General features: G+C 45.9%; 1 long non-coding RNA gene across 1 annotated transcript in view; it reads right to left on the reverse strand.

Annotated features, from left to right (window-relative positions):
- LOC138481689 (uncharacterized) overlaps nucleotides 1-8,913 on the reverse strand; it is a 93,210-nt gene extending 84,297 nt beyond the window's left edge. Inside the window, exon 1 of the long non-coding RNA XR_011274334.1 lies at nucleotides 8,849-8,913. This is a non-coding gene — a long non-coding RNA (uncharacterized lncRNA). The remainder of the gene's footprint in view (nucleotides 1-8,848) is intronic.
- Nucleotides 8,914-19,024: the final 10,111 nt, after the last annotated feature.

The following is a 19,024-nucleotide window of genomic DNA, read 5'->3' on the forward strand; positions in this document are numbered from 1 at the left end:
GCCGGCGGCGTCGGCCGCACCGGGCTGGCGGAGCCAACCGCCTGAGCTGCCCCCTCGCCCATCTGGGGGAGGAATGCCCGCGGCCTGGGAGGAAACAAGGGAGAGGGCGCCCGCGAGCAGTGCAGCGGAGGACCAGCACACGCGGTGTCGGATGGAGAGGTGAGCGGCCCCTCCCCCAGCATGCCAGCTGACCGCCCACCACAGCGCGGCTGCCCCCATCGGCCCACGGTAGAGGGACACATGAGGCGGGCCCAAAACCAACTGGGCCTGCGCGAGGAAAAAAAAAAAAAAGAGATGTTGCAGGCCCGAATCCAACGGGGCCTGCAAATGAAAAGAACAAAGGAAGGCGGCCTGTGTGCGAGCCCCGCACGTTTCCTATCCTGGGGTGGGAGCTGCCTGCCCCCACTCCCCGCGGGGAGGATGAAGATTGCCCCGGCCGCAACTGTGCGGGGGAGAGGGGTGCTGCCCCGTGCCTGCCAGCATCACTTGTGGAGCCACGGAGGGCAGCGGGAGCCGTGCGGCGGAGTCTCTGCCCACATACACCCCCCTGGAAAATGAGACAATGACGTGGGCCCGCCACCATCTGGGCCCGTAGAAAAAAAAGGGGACAAAGGAGGCGGGCCCAGCACCAGCTGGGCTCGCAAGAAAGATGGAGTGCTCGCTCTGAGAAGCGGGCAGAGGAGCTGCCTGCCCCGCCCCTACAGGCAATGAAGCAGCATCTGCCCAAATGGGGGGGTGTCGGCGTCCCCGCTTCCATCTGGGGGGGTGGGGTAGTGGCGGCAGTAGCCGCAACAACGAAGGGGGCTGCCTGCCTTCCCCAACGGCAAATAAAGGGCAGGCATGAAGGAGAGGACTGGGGGCGCAGCAGGTGCTGGTGATGAGTGTGTTGGGAGGGGCCTGCAGCTAGGGCACCCTACCACCGGTGTTTGCCTGCCGCCTGCCCCCAGAGAGGAAAGGAGGCGTACGGAGGGGGCCTCCCCCGAAGACCGTGGACTTGGCCGATGTGGCCCCTGGGCATACCCAGGTGCGGCTTTGCCGGTTTGTTTGCTGTGAACTGTGAATGTCCTGAGCAAACTCTGGTGAGGGTGCGAGCTGGTTTCCGGCGACTCCATGCGCACGGTGGACATCATAATTGCCATTCCCTGGAAGACTGAGCCTGCAGACACGGACTTGCTTAAAATGGCCCGGCTAGTGGGCAATGTTGTGTGGTGCACACCTGTAGACTCGGAGTGCTTTATGTGGTGCCAGTAGCCCTCACTGGTGCCGTTCAGGGACATGAGAGCCACTCACCCACGTTAATAAAGGGTGTGTAAAGTAGTAGAATGGCTCAGGTAGTAGTAGTGGTAGTTATGGTGGGATGTTGGGGTTTTGTGTTTTGCTATGAAAAAGGAGGAGTGTTGCATGGCACCCCTGTGAGGGGCCATGGTACCTTCCATGGTGTTGTGTGGTCACATGGTTACCCATGTGACCGACCCAATAAAAGGTCAGAACCGCTTTCGGCTCGGCAGTCAAGAGTGAACCTGACTCCGCGTGTGTGTGCTGTGCTGGTGCCAGGATGGCGCCTCGCCACGTGTGCTGGGCCCAAGGACGGGGCCCAGCTTGAGGACGGTGCCCCTGCCGGGCAACGCCGTCCGGACGGTGCCCCTGCCGGGCAACGCCATCCCAGTGTGTCCCCAACCATGTGAGGCGGGTTGGGAATGCGACCCCGGCCTGGGTGCCCCCAGAGCCGGGGCCGAGGTGGCCAGGTGGACCTGCCCACGTGTGCGGAGCTCCGGTGTCCCCGGAGCGGGTGAGGTGACCCCCACCCGTGTGTACTTGCAGCGTGCCTGCTGCACCGAAGTGCGCTGTCGGATGTTCCCCGACAGGAGCACGGGGCTGCCCGGTGATCCGGAGCAGCCCCCAACAACGCCCAGCTGCAGCACCCTCAACCTCTGCTACTTCCACTGACTTTGGGGCACGGCTATCAAGGGTGGACGCAAGGCAGGACTCCATGCTGGAATTTGTTTGGCAATATGTAGCTGAGGGAGAGGACACAAGGCGAGAGATTGCGCAGGCCATTGCAGGGAACACTGCCGCCATAAATGCCTCTGCGGTCATGATGAGCGACAGTCTGGGGGCCGTCACGCAGGTCTTGACTGCAATACTACAACACATGCAGCAGCAACAACCGGCACCAGCGATGCCAATCACTACGGCATCCACCACATCTGCATCCTCTGCTCCTCCAGCCTTGTGCGACACACAAGGCGAAGTGCGAGGCAGTCGGAAATGCTGCCCCCGGACACACATAAAGCACGAAAATAGTGTGGGACAACAATGGGAGTGGGGGAGGTGGTGTCGGTGGTGTGTAGGGGAATAAGGGGGTGTTCATGGGGGGCATGGGGAGTTCATTGGGGGTATGGGGAGTTTTGGTGTGTTGGGGGGAGGTGGGAGGGTGGAGGGCATGCGAGTGGTGGAGGGGTGAGGCACTTTTCTGTAGTTTACATTAATACACCCGTTGTGTACAAAATCATTCAATGTCTGGACATTGTTCATTTTGTGTGTATTCATTTTATTCGTGACAGTGCACAGTGCCCAACTCCCCACATTCCCTGTGTGCATGTCCACATGGACCCAGTGTTCAGTGTATTACTGACGCATATCCATCAACGTCCCTGTGGGTCAGAAGTATTTTTCAATCAGTGATTGGCGTACAGCACGGCCATCTTGTTCATCACGTACTGGCAGGGGTGCTGCTTCTCCTCCATCTTCATCCTCATCATCATCATCCTCACCCGGTGCATGCATGTCAATGTCAGGTGGCAGTGGTACATTTCTCCGGACGCACATGTTGTGCAGCATGATATAGGCCATGGTGATCTTTATAACCTTCTCAGGCCTATAAAGGAGTGCTCCACCAGACCTGCTTAGGCAGCGGAATCGCGCCTTCAACAGGCCAAAGGTCTGCTCAATCACAACACTGGTACGGGTATGAACCTGATTGTACTACTCTTCATGGCTTTTACGCGGGTTCCGCACGGGGGTAAGTAGCCACGGCTTCAAGGAATATCCTCCATCACTTGCATGGGAGTACAGAGAGGTCTGAATGAGTCATTCTGAGCTGCCACCTTCAGGATTCACAGCCATGACCGTAGCTATGTGTGTTGACATGCACGTGTCCCTGTACGTATGCACAAAGATTATTTGGATGCATTGTGTACTGCAATATGGTCTGCTAGTCTGGATGGCGTTGTACAGATGATGCAGGGTGTTAACTTGCATGCTGATGCGGATGTACTGTGGATGCGGAATGATGTCTTGCCTCCCATGATTGCAGTGTATGATACACTGTGCCTAATCACACAAGCCTGATTGGCACAGTTGTAATCATGTTCAGTCATACATCGCTTGACATACCCATGGTGGCCTGGTTGTGCATCTTACATGTTGTCATTGATGTACGGCATTGGTCCAATGTGTGGCAGTGATGTGTCATGTTCGGGTTGGGCGGTTCAGGTCAGAAGTGTTTAGCTCTGAGTGCATTGTCCACTCACTGCCCATTCCCACCCAGGGGGAGTATATATCCCCTCGACATTCCCACCCAGGTGGAGTATGCATCCGCCCACATCACGACTCCGATGCACTGCCATGGGCCAGTCAGGCAACTCACCAAGCAGCCAGGCACGCCATGTCGCTCCATTTGACCGGGTAGTGTGGAGTTACGCAGCACCATGGAATGTGTGAAGATCTTGCTGGAGTCACATACCATCTGCACATTGATGGAGTGGTATTGCTTGTGATTGCGGTACACTGCCTCTATGGCACGAGGGACTACCAATTCAACATGGGTGCAGTCGAGAGCACCGACGCAATCGGGCATGCCTGCCAGTGCATGGAAGCCTACTTTGGTGTCCGCAATCTCCTGGGCGGTCCGTGGTAGGGATATGTGGGTGCTAGCATGCTTCAGGACAGCATCCATCACTTGGGTCAGCATGCGTGAAAAGAGTGGTTGTGATATACCATGCAGATGGCCCACTGTGTGCTGGTAGGTGCCTGTGACCAGGAAGTGGAGCACAGACACCACCTTTAGTATCGGGGGGATGGCAGTGCGTATTTCAATGAGGCTGACGATGTCGTCATGTATCATGTCCACAATGGTGGTGATGGTGGCCCGGTCCAACCGGTACAGGGTGTGGATCTGCTCAGGGGTTAGATTGAATGGACTAAGTCTGATGCGAGGGATTGTTGGCTGCCTACAAGGTACTACTGGCTGCACTGGTGGTAATTGCTGGGCCTGTGTCACCCTCCTTCTCCTCCTGCGTCTCCTCTGTGCTGCCTGTTGCTGCTGTAGTTGTTGTAGTTGCTGGTGTTGCTGTGGTTGTAGTAGTACAGGCATTTCCTCCAGCCCCATGATTGCAACAGCTAGTGGTATCATTTTGGTGTGGGAACGGGTGTGGTGTGTGGGTGTACTCCTTTTATGCTGAGGCAGGCTCCATTGACTCCACCTGTGGTGATTGTGTGCACCTTTGGCAGTTGCCTTCACTGCAGGTTGCTATTTACGAGTGGTCCGCAATGCCTGTATTAACGCCGTCATGCAGGCCCTATTTGCCACCTTTGGAATGCCGGTAAGTGCATGCCCGCGTTACTTGTGATGTCCTCCTATTACCGGCATCCCGGTATTTGCTGCGCGAAGGGGCGCGTGTATGTGCACAAGCCGGTATGAAGGGGCACGGTACGGGCAGTGGCGGTTTTGGCAGGTTGTCGGGTCGTAATGGCCTGGACCCGTTAACGATGCTGGTAATACCATTCCGCTTTCCTATTTTCATTACCTCCATTCTCGTAATGAGGCCCATAGACTCCATCTACTTTATATTTCTCAGTAAAGTACATAGACTCAATAAGACTTTCCAACATTTCCATTTGCATTTTGTGTTATGCTAATGGAAATATTGGGGCGTTCATCCTCTGTTCCAGGGACTGGAACGGTGGATACCGGCCCAGCAGCCCAAGTTATAAGCCCAAGTGAAGCGAGGGTGGAAAATGAGGTCTCTGGACCATTAGCCCCCCATGCCAGCCCCTGAAATGGGGGATGAAGGCCATTAGCAGCCTAGGTTCCCAAAGCAGGAACCCCGGGTGCTAAAAAATCGGATTTTTCTTCCTACACCGGGACGCCTACGGCGTCCCAGTGTCGGAAGGAAAATCCTTTTCCAAGATGACCACCATGGAAAGGGAAGGCAGGGGTTCCATACTGGGCCCCTCTTTGCTTTCCATGGCAACTGGCAGAAGGCAAAACGAGAACCCTATGACCATATTACAACAAGCACATTTTTCTTCCCTTTCAAATCTATCCTAATTTCGAATAACTTTACCACAAAGCCAGTCCCAGGTGGACATGGCCACTTTAATCCTATGTTTTGTCCCTTGTGGTCATGGCCAGTAGCCAGATTGTCCAGAGCATGACCTTATTCCATGACCCAGACAATCTGGCCACTGCCCATGGCCAGAGGCTACCCCTCAGCCACTAAAGATATACCGCTATTTTTGTAGCTACATTATGACACTTGTCAAAAATAAAACACTGGCACATTTCCAAAACCATGCTTGTAGGTCCTTGCCAATGCTCCTTACGCAGGTTTGCTGGAAATCCACCCATGTTTTATTTTTCAAAAGTGTCAAATGTATGCACATACAATCGTCATATAACCTAGCCCCACTTGGCAAAATCCATTCAGACTTTACGAAAACATTTATATCTAGATCTATAATCTTTTTGCAAACCTTTGTGTAGATTTGTGAACTTGCACCACATTTACAATATTTTGGGACCCACCCTCTGATTTTGCTCCCTCTCGACAGAATCCCATCAAACTTTGCAAAAACATTTATATCTAGATCTATTATCAGTTTGCCAAATTAAGTGTAGGTTCGTCAAATGGCACCTTATTTATAAGCCATTACATTATTTTGGGAACCCCCCATCTAATTTTGCCCCCTCATGACAGAACCCCACCAAACTTTGTAGACTCATTCGGAATCAGGTCAGAAATATACATGCAAAATTTCATGCAGTTCTATTAAGTGGCGCCAAGGTTATAAGCCATTCAAGAACTGCATTTCACCAACCCTGTAATGCTGTGGTGTCCGCAAACTTTTCAGGACTGTTTGTGAACATCTGTGCAAAAAACACCAGTTTTTTTGCTTCTTGCAGCCATATCCCATCCCATCCTCATCACCCCTCACCTCCCCAGAGATTATTTGATAAGTTTCACAAGTGCAATGTTGTGTTTTTTAATATGTTTTGTACCGCGATGTTCGCGGACACCGGCAGATGTCCGCGAATCCAAGATGGTGGGTGTTTGCAAAAATCTGACGCACTTCACGCTCTTCACCATCCAATCAGAGAACAAGTCGCATGTCTGCGGACATGACGCAAGCCGATGGACCAATCGGTGACCTACCCGCGGATCGAACAGGGAAGTGTGTCCGCGGAGCAGACATAGATATCATTAATTTTTTTAGGCCTACTTTTTGGTAATTTTTTTAAAAACTACTGGACGGATATTTACTAAACTTACAAAAGCTCGCTTTCAGGACCAAGCCGCTGCTCCTGTCGATTTGGTGAAAATCCGTCCAGCGCTTTGGGCTGTAGGCGTGAGCAAAGCTTTTCCCCATTCAGTCTATGGAAAAAAAGACATTTTGGACCCCCCCCCTATAACTTTGCCCTTCCTGGACCAAACCTCACTGAGTGGGCCATATTCATTTTTTGCAATGTTTGGTGAGGATTCGTCCAGGGGGAGCGAAGTTATAAGCCGCCCAAAAAGTGCTCTTCCTATGAGTAAGCAACTTAACCATAACTACATGGCCACTACCGCAGGCCATGTAATATATATATATATATATATATATATATATATTCAGTAAACAACATTTAAAAGGACGTTATGGTTACAAGCAAAATCGAAAAACACCTGAAATTTGCCAGTTATGGTAAGCTAAGCAACCATAACTCGTGCCACCACCGTGCACTCCTAAAACTAACACCCAGGACAAAGATGACATCACAAATATCATTGATGACATCACGGATGACATCACATGTCTAGCGCCTTCTTTTTTGTTCACTGCCATATCTAGGCCAGGTGGGTTTATTTACTGACAGTCAGAAACTTAACTTTCAAAAGGTATTACATTTATAGATATTGCTATTCTCACATGTTCTTACACTACTTTCCTTAGAATTTAATTGCATCGTATGATGTACCTATATAGGGGATGAAGCAGGCCTGAAACGCAGCAATCATTTTTGTATGTGAATACAATCATGTAGATTAAACACAGTTGCTAATGATACTGCCGCTTGTTTGCTTACTTTACTCTCCATATAATCCATATATAAGCCCCAAATGTGTATGCCTTGTAGTCTATTTATGTTTTGTGTGTGCTAGTAGAAATATGATAACTATGTAAATTTGTGGAAACAAAAAGCCCCCAAGGTGGGTATGCGCACTTCACAAGGAAAGAAAAGAGGTCTGAGGTATGTATGTATTGTGAACTGTCTGCAGCTGTGTGGTGAGTTAGGCGATTTTCCACTACCGCCTATGTAGTAAACATATGGGGAAAAGTACTCACCTCACAGACTGCACACTACCATCCAATCATATCTATACATTTGACCATTCAAATGATAATTAATTTCTCAACAATCCAAAACTGTGGTAAGAAATGATTCTGGGATCAGAGTAGTTATTTGAACTTCTGTATTATACCTCATACAGATGAATCATGTCCAGTACATATGGCTTATAGATATGATTCAATTACACTTCTGTATTCTTGTTTATACAGTTAGTATGGGAATATATATACATGCATCATGCCTCATAAAATTGTTATGGGTAAAAATAACATTTGCATCACGCCGACACGTGTTTCAACCCTACAAAAGGTCGTCCTCAGGGCGCATCGCAAGAACCTAACAAATTCTATGACAATTGTTGATCTAGACCTAAGGTTTGTTAAAACATTTCAGGAAATGATACCCCTATTGATGTAAGAAGGGAGACAAAAACAGGGGGGGCCGGAGAAAGCAAGGTAAGGGAAAAGAGAAAAAACAAAAGAGAAAAAACAAGGTTAGATATATCCCATTTTTGGTTTGATATGATTGCACATAGGTGGCTAATTCTGTCACTTATAGTTCATAAAGAATATGGTTGATAACATAGTTAGTGATTATAATAATACCAACCGTTTGTCCTACGGAGTTCAGCAAAGGTAGGTTTTCACATGGAGAAAATTAGGTGTAAATTGTCCATGAGTGCGGTTTTGCGCCTCTAAATAGCCAAGAGAAGATTCCACCATTTTGTTTTATGCTAATATTCGACAATCTGGTTGGTCAATGGTAACATTTAGGCAAGAAACAAAACATAATTTGTAATTACCTATGTATGCGATTAGTTATGATGGTTTGCAAAAAATTCCACGTATTATTTTTTGTCTTTAAGGTTCGCCGCTATAAGATACATCAAAAGATACAGAAAACTGCATTAAGTCTTAAGTTTGTTAAACATTAGCAATATTATTGTCCAGTTGATATATTATTAATAATATGGTTATTGCATTGTAACTGTATGCTATTTTAGCTGTGGACACAAATCATCCGCTTCATGGAAGCAGAAGTTCCCGGCAGGTTTCCCTCTAATGTATATTGTAGCTGTAATCTGCAGGGGTGATAGTCAGAAACAGAAGAAAAAAAAAACAAGAAAGATGCCTAATCAATCTCTGGTTACATGTATCAGAATGCCATCCAAATGAGCTTGTTGGACGCTTAGGAGTTATATCCTTATGTTGTTTTTTTTTAAAAAGCACTCACCGGCTTGTATCTGCAAATGCTCGCGCACAATGGCGAACGCTGATAGTCAGAGCGGCTCAATCGGTAGAAGCAACGGTAGTTTAGCAACATAAAGAAGGGTCCGGTCAGGTGACTGAACACATGACCCTTGTTGCTAAGTAACCGGAAAGTTTCTCGGAAGAGGTTGGCTCGACAGCACAGTTTTTAAGGTGTATGCGGCAGCGCGAATAGTAATGTTTAAACACTCACTATTGTAAACCGCATTATGATGTGTAAATAATCATCTGGCATATCTGATATGATGCCTTAGTGCTAACTTTGGTGGAAGAATAAATATATATATATTCGAACGATCGGCTCAAAATTTATTGACAGACATTTTTTAAAAGAAAGAGATGTTCCACGAGTGACTGCACCAGTCTTTGTCAATATAAAACTCAACATTTGAGACTATTGTATAACACTTGAGTATATTTATGACACGTGGTGTCTTGTGCTTCAGTGGTTCATCGGTCAAGTACTAGTTAGGGTGTACTAGTTTATCTGTGATTACCGATACTTGCTGACTCCGTGTGACAAGCACATAGTCCCATATTTTTAGTGCCCTATCATGGTATTCCAGGCACTACATTTCTCCATATTTAAAGCTGGATAACAGAGGATGTATATATCACATTAATTATTCAGGATTATAAATCAACAGTAACATAGAAGATTATTTCCTTATACTTGTCAACATTTCTGAGACTCCTATTCGGTGTTTATAGAAACACATTGAGTTCATGCTCCTGGTTTAAACCCAGAGAGAGACAGCGTAGTTTGCAGATTAATCTAGCTTCTTGTTGGCATAGTATCTTTTCTCTGTCACCACCTCTCGGATGTGGTTGGATGTGTTTGAGTCCAATGAATTTGATGTCTTTGGCGTGGTCTAGCTGGTGATATTGTTGCCAGTGGGATGCCAACGGTAGTTTCAGGTCTTGACTGTTAAGGTTGTTCAAGTGTTCACGAATTCGGAAGCGTACCTCCCGGATTGTACTACCAATGTACATTTTCTTACAAACACACTGGATGCCGTAAATAACAAATTTAGTGTGACAGTTAATAAAGTCATGAATTGTAACTTTAAGTCCTCCATGGCAGCTAAATGTTTTCGTTAGCGATAGCGCATATTGGCAAATGTTGCAAGAGCCACATTTGTAGAAGCCTGAGGGCTTGGTGCTTGCAGTAAGCCAATTATCCTGTCTGACTGGCTCAAGTTTGAGAAAAGAGGGACTCAAAAGGTTTTTCAGAGTAGTTGGTTTTGTGAATATAATATTCAGGCATTCTTCAATATATGTGGACAGATCCAGATCTAATAGCAGTATATGCCAATGTTTTTGTAATACATAATACAAGAATCTGCTGTTTTGTGAATATTTAATAATAAAATTGACATTCGCAGAGTAAGTATTCCGATCCAATATAATCTTGTCTTCCAGTAATTCAGTCCTGTTGATTGACTTGAGAGATTCAGTGGTTTGCTTAATAAGTTTATTAGAGTACCCTCTTTCCAGAAATCTGTTGCCAATTGACTTACATTCTGTTTTATAAATAGCCTCTTGGCTGCAATTTCTTTTCTGCAATTTCTTTTTGATCTTAGAAATTCTCCTCTTGGTATGTTTTGGATAACACTTCGTCTATGACTACTGTTAGCATGAAGTATAGAGTTGACTGCTGTAGCCTTTCTATGAGTACGGGTCTGAATAGTGTTCGGCAAAATATTAATTTGTAAATCCAAAAACACAATTTTAACTGCATCCATATGTGATGTAAATTGAATGCCAAAGGTATTATTGTTAAGGTAGAGGGTAAATGCCTCAAAGTCTTCCCTACTGCCTTCTGACTATCATCCCTGCAGATTAAGGCTAGAATATACATTAGAGGGAAACCTGCCGGGAACCTCTGCTTCCATGAAGCGGATGATATGTGTCCACAGCTAAAATAGCATACAGGTACAATGCAATACCCATATTATTAATAATATATCAACTGGGCAATAATATTGCTAATGTTTAACAAACTTAACACTTAATGCAGTTTTCTGTATCTTTTGATGTATCTTATAGCGGCGAACCTTAAAGACTAAAAATAATAAGTGGAACTTTTTGCAAACCATCATAACTAATCGCATACATAGGTAATTACAAATTATGTTTTGTTTCTTGTCTAAATGTTACCATTGACCAACCAGATTGTAGAATATTAGCATAAAACAAAATGGTGGAATCTTCTATTGGCTATTTAGAGGCGTAAAACCGCACTCATGGACAATTTACACCTAATTTTCTCCATGTGAAAACCTACCTTTGCTGAACTCCGTAGGACAAACAGTTGGCATTATTGTAATCACTAACTATGTTATCAACCATATTCTTTACGAACTATAAGTGACAGAATTAGCCACCTATGTGCAATCATATCAAACCAAAAATGGGATATATCTAACCTTGTTTTTTCTCTTTTGTTTTTTCTCTTTTCCCATACCTTACTTTCTCCACTCCCCCCCACCCCTGCCCTGTTTTTGTCTCCCTTCTTGCATCAATAGGGGTATCATTTCCTGAAATGTTTTAACAAACCTTAGGTCTAGACCAACAATTGTCATAGAATACAATTGCGCCCTGAGGACGACCTTTTGTAGGGTTGAAACATGTGTCGGTGTGATGCAAATGTCATTTATACCCATAACAATTGTATGAGGCATGATGCATGTGCTATATATTCCCATACTAACTGTATGAATAAGAATACTGAAGTGTAATTGATTCATATCTATAAGCCATGTGTACTGGGCATGATTAATCTGTATGAGGTATAATACAGAAGTTCAAATAACTACTCTGATCCCAGAATCATTTCTTACCACAGTTTTGGATTGTTGAGAAATTATCATTTGAATGGTCAAATTTATAGATATGATTGGATGGTAGTGCAGTCTGTGAGGTCAGTACTTTTCCCCATATGTTAGTAGAAATATGTAGTAAGTGATGCATTATTAGCTACTTAGTACATGTTTCACAGTACGGAAACGTCTGATACAGAAGCATTCCCCGTTTTATTATATAACTTTGGAAAATTACAAATATAGCACCTCTGTGGTGTATGCTGCAGCCAACACCGGCATTTCTGTATGAGTAGGTTCCTGTACTAGAAAGAACACTGCAATGTAATGTTCTTTAGAACACTACATTGCGTGATGAAGTATGTAGTTTATTACACATCTCCCGATAATCCCTGATACTTTTTTGCCAACATTACATTCACAACCCCTTGTATGAAAAGTAAATGCACATGTGATGTCATCAGTGATGTCATCAATGAAATTTGTGATGTCATCTTTGATGTACTGGGTGTTAGTCTTAGCAGTGCACAGTGGTGGCGTGAGTTATGGTTGCTTAGCTTACCATAACTGGTGAATTTCAGGGGTTTTTCGATTTTACTTGTAACCATAACATCCTTTTAACAACGTTTTTTACTGAATTTCATAGGTTTTTATTAGTGCATCTTAACCATAGCGTCCCTTTAACAAAGTTTTTTCATTGAATTTCATAGGTTTTTATGAGTCCAACTTAACCATAACGTCCCTTTAACAACGTTTTTTCAGTGAATTTCATGGGTTTTAACCAGTGCATGCTTTTTTCCTACAACTTACTAATATCATACTTACCAAATATAACAATATTTGTGTCCAATTTACAAAGTGTCACCTTAAAACTCTGCCATTTCCCACCTTCTAGAATACTTTTTAACACTTGCATACACTTTTTGCAACTATTTCAACTAGTTTTGCATCCGTAGACGTCTACGAACATCTGACTTCATTGCGGACCTTCCGGACAGTGCCACATGACCATACGCTGGCGCGCAGCATGATGACGTGTCCGAGAACCCGTCCACACTTCACGATAAGATCCATCCTTCGCGGACAGTTCGGGACTGTATTTTCTACTGATCTAGGAACTTTCAACTTCAAAATTTCCCTTGCACACCTACACCTTTTTGTACTCATTATCCATTACCAATCTAGTACACAGTACATACTTGGAAGAATTTTTATCAAAACTGCTATTCATCTTAAAAATGGCATCAGTAGTTACCATCCCTCCTCCCCAAGAGCCACCACCACCATCACCAGCTGGAGGACCTTCACAACAAAAAAAGCGCAGTACTTTCAAAGACAATGAAGAGGACCAAGAAGATGAGGTAGAGGAAGTGCCTACTTCTAGCACCTAGATCGAATCATGGGTGTGCCAGTTCTTTGCTACTGTTGGGAGTGTACCAAAAGCTAAAGCTACCAAAGTGAAATGCACTGTGTGCACTCAGTCGCAGACTACCTGGACAGTACTCCGATGGGACCAGCTCCATGCGCCACCACACCAAATCCAATGACCGCAATGCTCTCAGAAAGGTTGTTCCTTTCTCAGCAAGTAGTAAACTGTCTTCCTCCACCTCATCTTCCTCAACAAATACTGTAATCACACAGCCTGATGTCTGCGGGCATTGGTACGTTATAAATAAATAAATAAGGAGGGCTACGGACCATTATTAGTGTCCATTGCAGCCCCTGAAATGGGGGACAAAGGCCATTAGCACCCCTGGTTCCCAAAACAGGAACCCAGGGTGCTATAACATAGATTTTTCTTCCTATAGCGGGACACCTGCGGCGTCCTGCTGTAAGAAGGAAGGATTATTCTTCCTACAGCGGGACACCTGCGGCCTCTCGCTGTAGGAAGGAAAATCCTTTTAAAAGACAGCCAACATAGAAAGAGAAGGCGGGGCTCCGTACACAGCCCCTGTTCCCTTGCCATGGCAGCCTGCAAAACCCTATGAACATATTACGGCGTCCCAGTGTCGGAAGGAAAATCCTTTTCCAAGATGACCACCATGGAAAGGGAAGGCAGGGGTTCCATACTGGGCCCCTCTTTGCTTTCCATGGCAACTGGCAGAAGGCAAAACGAGAACCCTATGACCATATTACAACAAGCACATTTTTCTTCCCTTTCAAACCTATCCTACCTTCGAATAACTTTACCACATAGCCGGTTCCAGGTAGACATAGCCACTTTAACACCATTTTTCGTCCATAGCGGTCATGCCCAGTAGCCAGATTGTCTGTGTCATGACCTTATGCCATGACCCAGACAATCTGGCTACTGCCCACAGCCACAGGCTATACCTCAGTCACCAAAGGTATATGACTATTTTTTTTACCTACATTATTACACTTGTAAAAAAATAAAACACGGGCACATTTGCAAAACCATGCTTTAATGTCCTTGCCAATGCTCCTCGCGAGTTTGCTCGAAATCCGCCCATGTTTTATTTTTTTTAAAGTGTCAAAATGTATGAACATACAATAGTCATATAACTTAGCCTCCACTTGACAAAATCCATTCCGTCTTTACACAAACATTAAAGGTTGGGTCTACAATCATTCTCAAAACTTTTGCCCCCATTTGTCAAATAGCAACAAAGTTATAAGCCATCTAAAAATGTTAAGACCCCCCCTCTAATTTTGCTCCCTCTTGAGAAAATCCCACCAAACTTTAGAAAACCATTTATATCTAGATCTAAAATCGTTTTGCCAAATGTTGTGCAGATTCGTCAAATGACACCACATTTATATGCCTTTACAATATTTTGGGACCCCCCCGTCTAATTTTGCCCCTCTTGACAGAATCCCATGTAACTTTGCAAATCCATTCAGGGTTAGTTCTAGAATAGAATTGCAAAATTACATGCAGTTTCATTGGATGGTGCAAAAGTTATAAGCCATCAAAAAACTGCTTTTCCCCAACCCTGTAATGCAGAAATAGGTACAGATGTCCCAGGACATCTGAAGTGTTTGCGGACTTTCTGGGGTTAAACAACCCGGTTTTTGGCTTCTTATGGCCATATCCAATCCAATTCTCATCCTCTCCCACATCCCCAGAGATTGTTTGTTGAGTTTGACAAGTGAAATGCTACTTTTAAAAAAATATGTTTTCACCGCGCTGCTCACGGACCCCAAAAAAGTCAGTGAATCCAAGATGGCGGGCGCTTCAGGAAAACCAACTAATTTCACATTTTCCCACCAGCCAATCAGCGGGTATGTCCCGTTGTCTGCGGACCACGCAAAAGTCAGTGAATTTTCTGGCCAATCGGAGGCCAGTCCGCGGACCGAACAGGGAAGTGAGTCCGCGGAGCGGACATAGATATCACAAATATTTTTGCCTCACGTTTTGGTCATTTAAAAATAAAACTACTGGACAGATTTACACCAAATTAACAAAAGCATGCTTTCTGTACCAAGCCGCTGCTCCTGACGCAATCCGTCCAGCGGTTGGTGAGAATCCGTCCAGCGGTTTGGGCTGTAGGCGTGAGCAAAGTTTTTTCCCATTATGTCAATGGGACAAAAAGAAGTTTTTGGATCCCCTATAACTTTGCCCCTTCTGGAACAAATCTCACCAGAGTGGGCCATATACTTTTTTTGCAAAGTTTGGTGAGGATTAGTCCAGAGGGAGCAAAATTATAAGCCACCCCAAAAGTGCTCTTGCTATGGGATTAGCAACTTAACCATAACTACACAGCTACCGTGGCTGTGTAATACACACATATATTAATCCTCTATTATTCCAACAACAGAGAACCAGAAAGGAAAACATAAAAGAAAAACTTAAAAAGAGCGTACATGCAGCATGGCATTAATTCAGGCAATTACATCTTTTCCATCCATGTCCCCTGCCTCCCCTCTGTGAAACGTGCAATCTTGTGATGTTCCCTCATCAGGTGCGCTCTTCAGAGCCAGGAACTGAGCCCATTCCTGTCCAAATATACCACCGGCTCCTAATCAATCCCGGTCCAAGGACCGCAACAAATAAATAGTGAACCAGCCCCACAGCATGCTTAGCCCAGATTTGCCTCCTCTCCTCCCTGATGCCACCAACGCCCCTCCCAATCACACATCGCAATCCGGTCACACTGTCACCTCATCTTACTGGCTGTCATGGGGCGCATTCTCTGTGGGTGCAAACATTGTTTGCGTCAGCATATTCCATGCAGCCACATTATCACTTCTCTCCCTCACCCTATATACATTGTGTGGTGCCATATCACGCTCTCTGCCTACGCCCATCGCTGCAGATACCCCCCATCATACCTCAATCCTGGGTCCTCCAAATGTCTTCCACGCTATCACTATCCTACGCTTCACCAAAGCATTTACATGGTATTTAATCCTGGTGAGGTGAGGAGAGCCTCCTCCGCCTGCGGGGAAACATGCCCAATAACCACTCTTCGGGTGTCCAGTCATGCATTTTGATCACCCTGACAACACCTTGTCTATGACTTTTTGCCAGAAAGTCCTGATCACTGGGCAAAACATATGCAACATACCAGCGCGTACGCATGCACACCTGGGGCAACACTGTTCTGCTGCACCTGGAAATCGTGAGATCGCCTGTGGGGCGAGGAAAGCCCTGTGCATGACTTAATTGCACCATTTTCAGCTTAGCGTTTCTAGACACCCTCTGCGCATATAGCAGCACCCTAGCCCATTCTCCCTCCGTGAATACTCGGTGTAGATCATCTTCCTACTGGGACCGTACCATGAGCTCTGAAGCTTTAAGTGTTTCCAGCAACATTTCTGGAGCCTAGAGATCACATGACCATCCTCCTATAAATCATAAAGAGAGTCCAGAACCATATCCACCTCCATGCCCCGTCTGAATTCCAGCCACCGGGCTTCTGCCACCCTGATCACCCTGTGATATGTTAAGAACTGACCCCTAAGAAGGCCATACCTTTCCTTCAGCTCCAGAAAGCTTGCCATGATGCGGTCTCTAAATAAATCCCCCAGGGTTATAATCCTGTTGGACTCCCAATGTCATCTGAAACTGCTAACCTCGCCATGGTCTCTCCCCCTATCACTAAGCGATAGGTTGTCAGAGTACGGGTCTTTCCTACCCACCAATCTCCACAATCTTTCCCGCACCCTCCACCCTAACCGCAATACCGCAGACTGTGCCTTATAGCACATGCCTCTCACCCAGAGGATCTCTTTCAGGTAGTAAGGGAGAACAGAGTCCTGCAGTAACTCCGTATCAAGCATGGCCTCATCTGCCAACCAAGTCATTACGAATTGCAGCTTTACCGCAAGATAATAGAATTCAAAGTGTGGCAGATTAACTCTGCCGTCCTTAAAATAAATCTCAACACACCGAGATCCTGCTCCTCTTTCCGCCCCAGATGAACCCTCTAATTGCAGAATCGAACTTGCGAGAAAATAGTCTGGGGATATTAAACGGTATGTTAACAAAGTGATACAAAAGCCACAGGAGCACTATCATTTTAAGGAGCGCCACCCTGCCAATCATGGACAGTTGAAGCATGCGCAAGAACTCCATGGACCTTTCTATTTCCTTCCATTCCGGTAGTGTGTTCATCTTGTGCTCCCGCCTGTGGTTGTGGTAAACATCTACCCCCAGGTACCGAAAAGGGTTATTTGCCGACTACAAATCTAGGTTCCGCAAAGAGTCCCGCCCAACAAGCTATAGGAAACAATCTCGACTTATCCCTACTCATTGTTATACCTGAGACGCGCACAAACCCATCCAGAACCTCCAGCATGTATGGCAGATTAACCACTAGGTTCTGCACATAGAGTAACATGTCATCCGCATACAGGGAGACCACATGCGTGCTTCCCCCAACCAGTATGCCAGCATCTTAAAGTCCAACCTAAGGAAGGCTGTCAAGTTTTGCAGAGCCAAAATAAACAGCATAGGGGAGAGTGGGCACCCCTGTTTACTCCCTTTGCACAGTTTACTCCCTTTGCACAATTCCCACCTGCCTGAAATATGCTTCCCCATCCTAATTCTAGCCAGTGGTTTCTCGTAAATCAGTTTCACCCATCTCAAGAATCTCAATATCACCCCAAATTGTTGCAGAGTAGCGTGTAGCCAATCCCACCACACTGAGTCAAAAACTTTTATTGCATCAAGCAAGACCGCTACCCAATCTCTCCTAGCACCGCTAGTTTCTTTCTATCACATGATGCAGTCTGCGTAAATTCCAGGACATGTTCCGACCCGGAACATATTCGGTTTGATCAGGTTGTACTAGAGTGCTGATCATGATGTGCAACCTATTTACCAGAAGCGCTGCAAGTATCTTGCAATCTTGATTGATCATCGAGAGTGGTCTCTAGGAGCTGCACTCCAGTGGGCACTTATTAGGTTTAAGTACTGACAAAAGTTTGTTCCCGCCGATTTCATGGAGTTTTTCTGTATATTTGGTGAAGTCATATTTCCCCAACCTCTCCCAGTCCGCGATGCATGCCTGCTGCAGCTCCATGAGCTTCTTCTCCCACCCCTCCATTGGTCCTGTCCCATCCAACAGGCCCTCAATCTCAGCCTCTCTGTCAGTGATGCTGTTTATTAGGTCCCTGCACGCATCGCCCCTCCTCTTGCCAATCACCTACCCCCCATCACTACCTTGAAGGATTCCCACAGAGTACCTGCACTATCCACGCTCCCTTCAGTGCAAAGGATTCCTCAATTTTGACACCCAAATTGGCTCTAAACAAACTTTCAAGCAGTGCTTCTGCTCTCAGTTGCCACTTTGGGATCGAGGCCTACTCTTGGTGTTCTGCCATGTGACTGCCAGAGGTGCATCACCCGAGAGCACTCTAGCTTTGTATTCGACTGTGATGAATTCGCCCAGGGACTCCAGACCAGTGATCATGTAGTCTATTTGTGTGTATCCCGCCGTGGGCTAGAGAAATAAGAGTACCCTCGCCTGTCCCCATGCAGCCTCCCTCCAGATATCTACCAATACCAAATCCTCTAAAAGGGCCCCCAATGTCTTTACTGGGGGCACCGGCCTGCTGTGTTTAATATCTGACCAATCCACCTTAGGGTCCAATGTGCAATAGAAATCTCCCACCCCCATATCCACATAGCCCCCCAATACGGTGCCAATCTGGCGTAGAAGGATCTGAAAAATGAGGCAGCATCGTGGCTCTGAGCGTATATATTGATTACTCAAACAATTTTGCCTAGTGCACACCTTTTAGCTTAAATTAGGTAAAAGTATTAAGATACTTAGCGGGGTGCAGGGGAGAATATCAACCCTGACACTGGGTTGTACCAAATTATGTGAAAACAGCAGGTGTCCACAACC

The sequence above is a fragment of the Ambystoma mexicanum genome, chromosome 5p (genome assembly GCF_040938575.1).
Source record: "Ambystoma mexicanum isolate Mex_15411 chromosome 5p, UKY_AmexF1_1, whole genome shotgun sequence".
NCBI classification, from domain to species: domain Eukaryota; kingdom Metazoa; phylum Chordata; class Amphibia; order Caudata; family Ambystomatidae; genus Ambystoma; species Ambystoma mexicanum.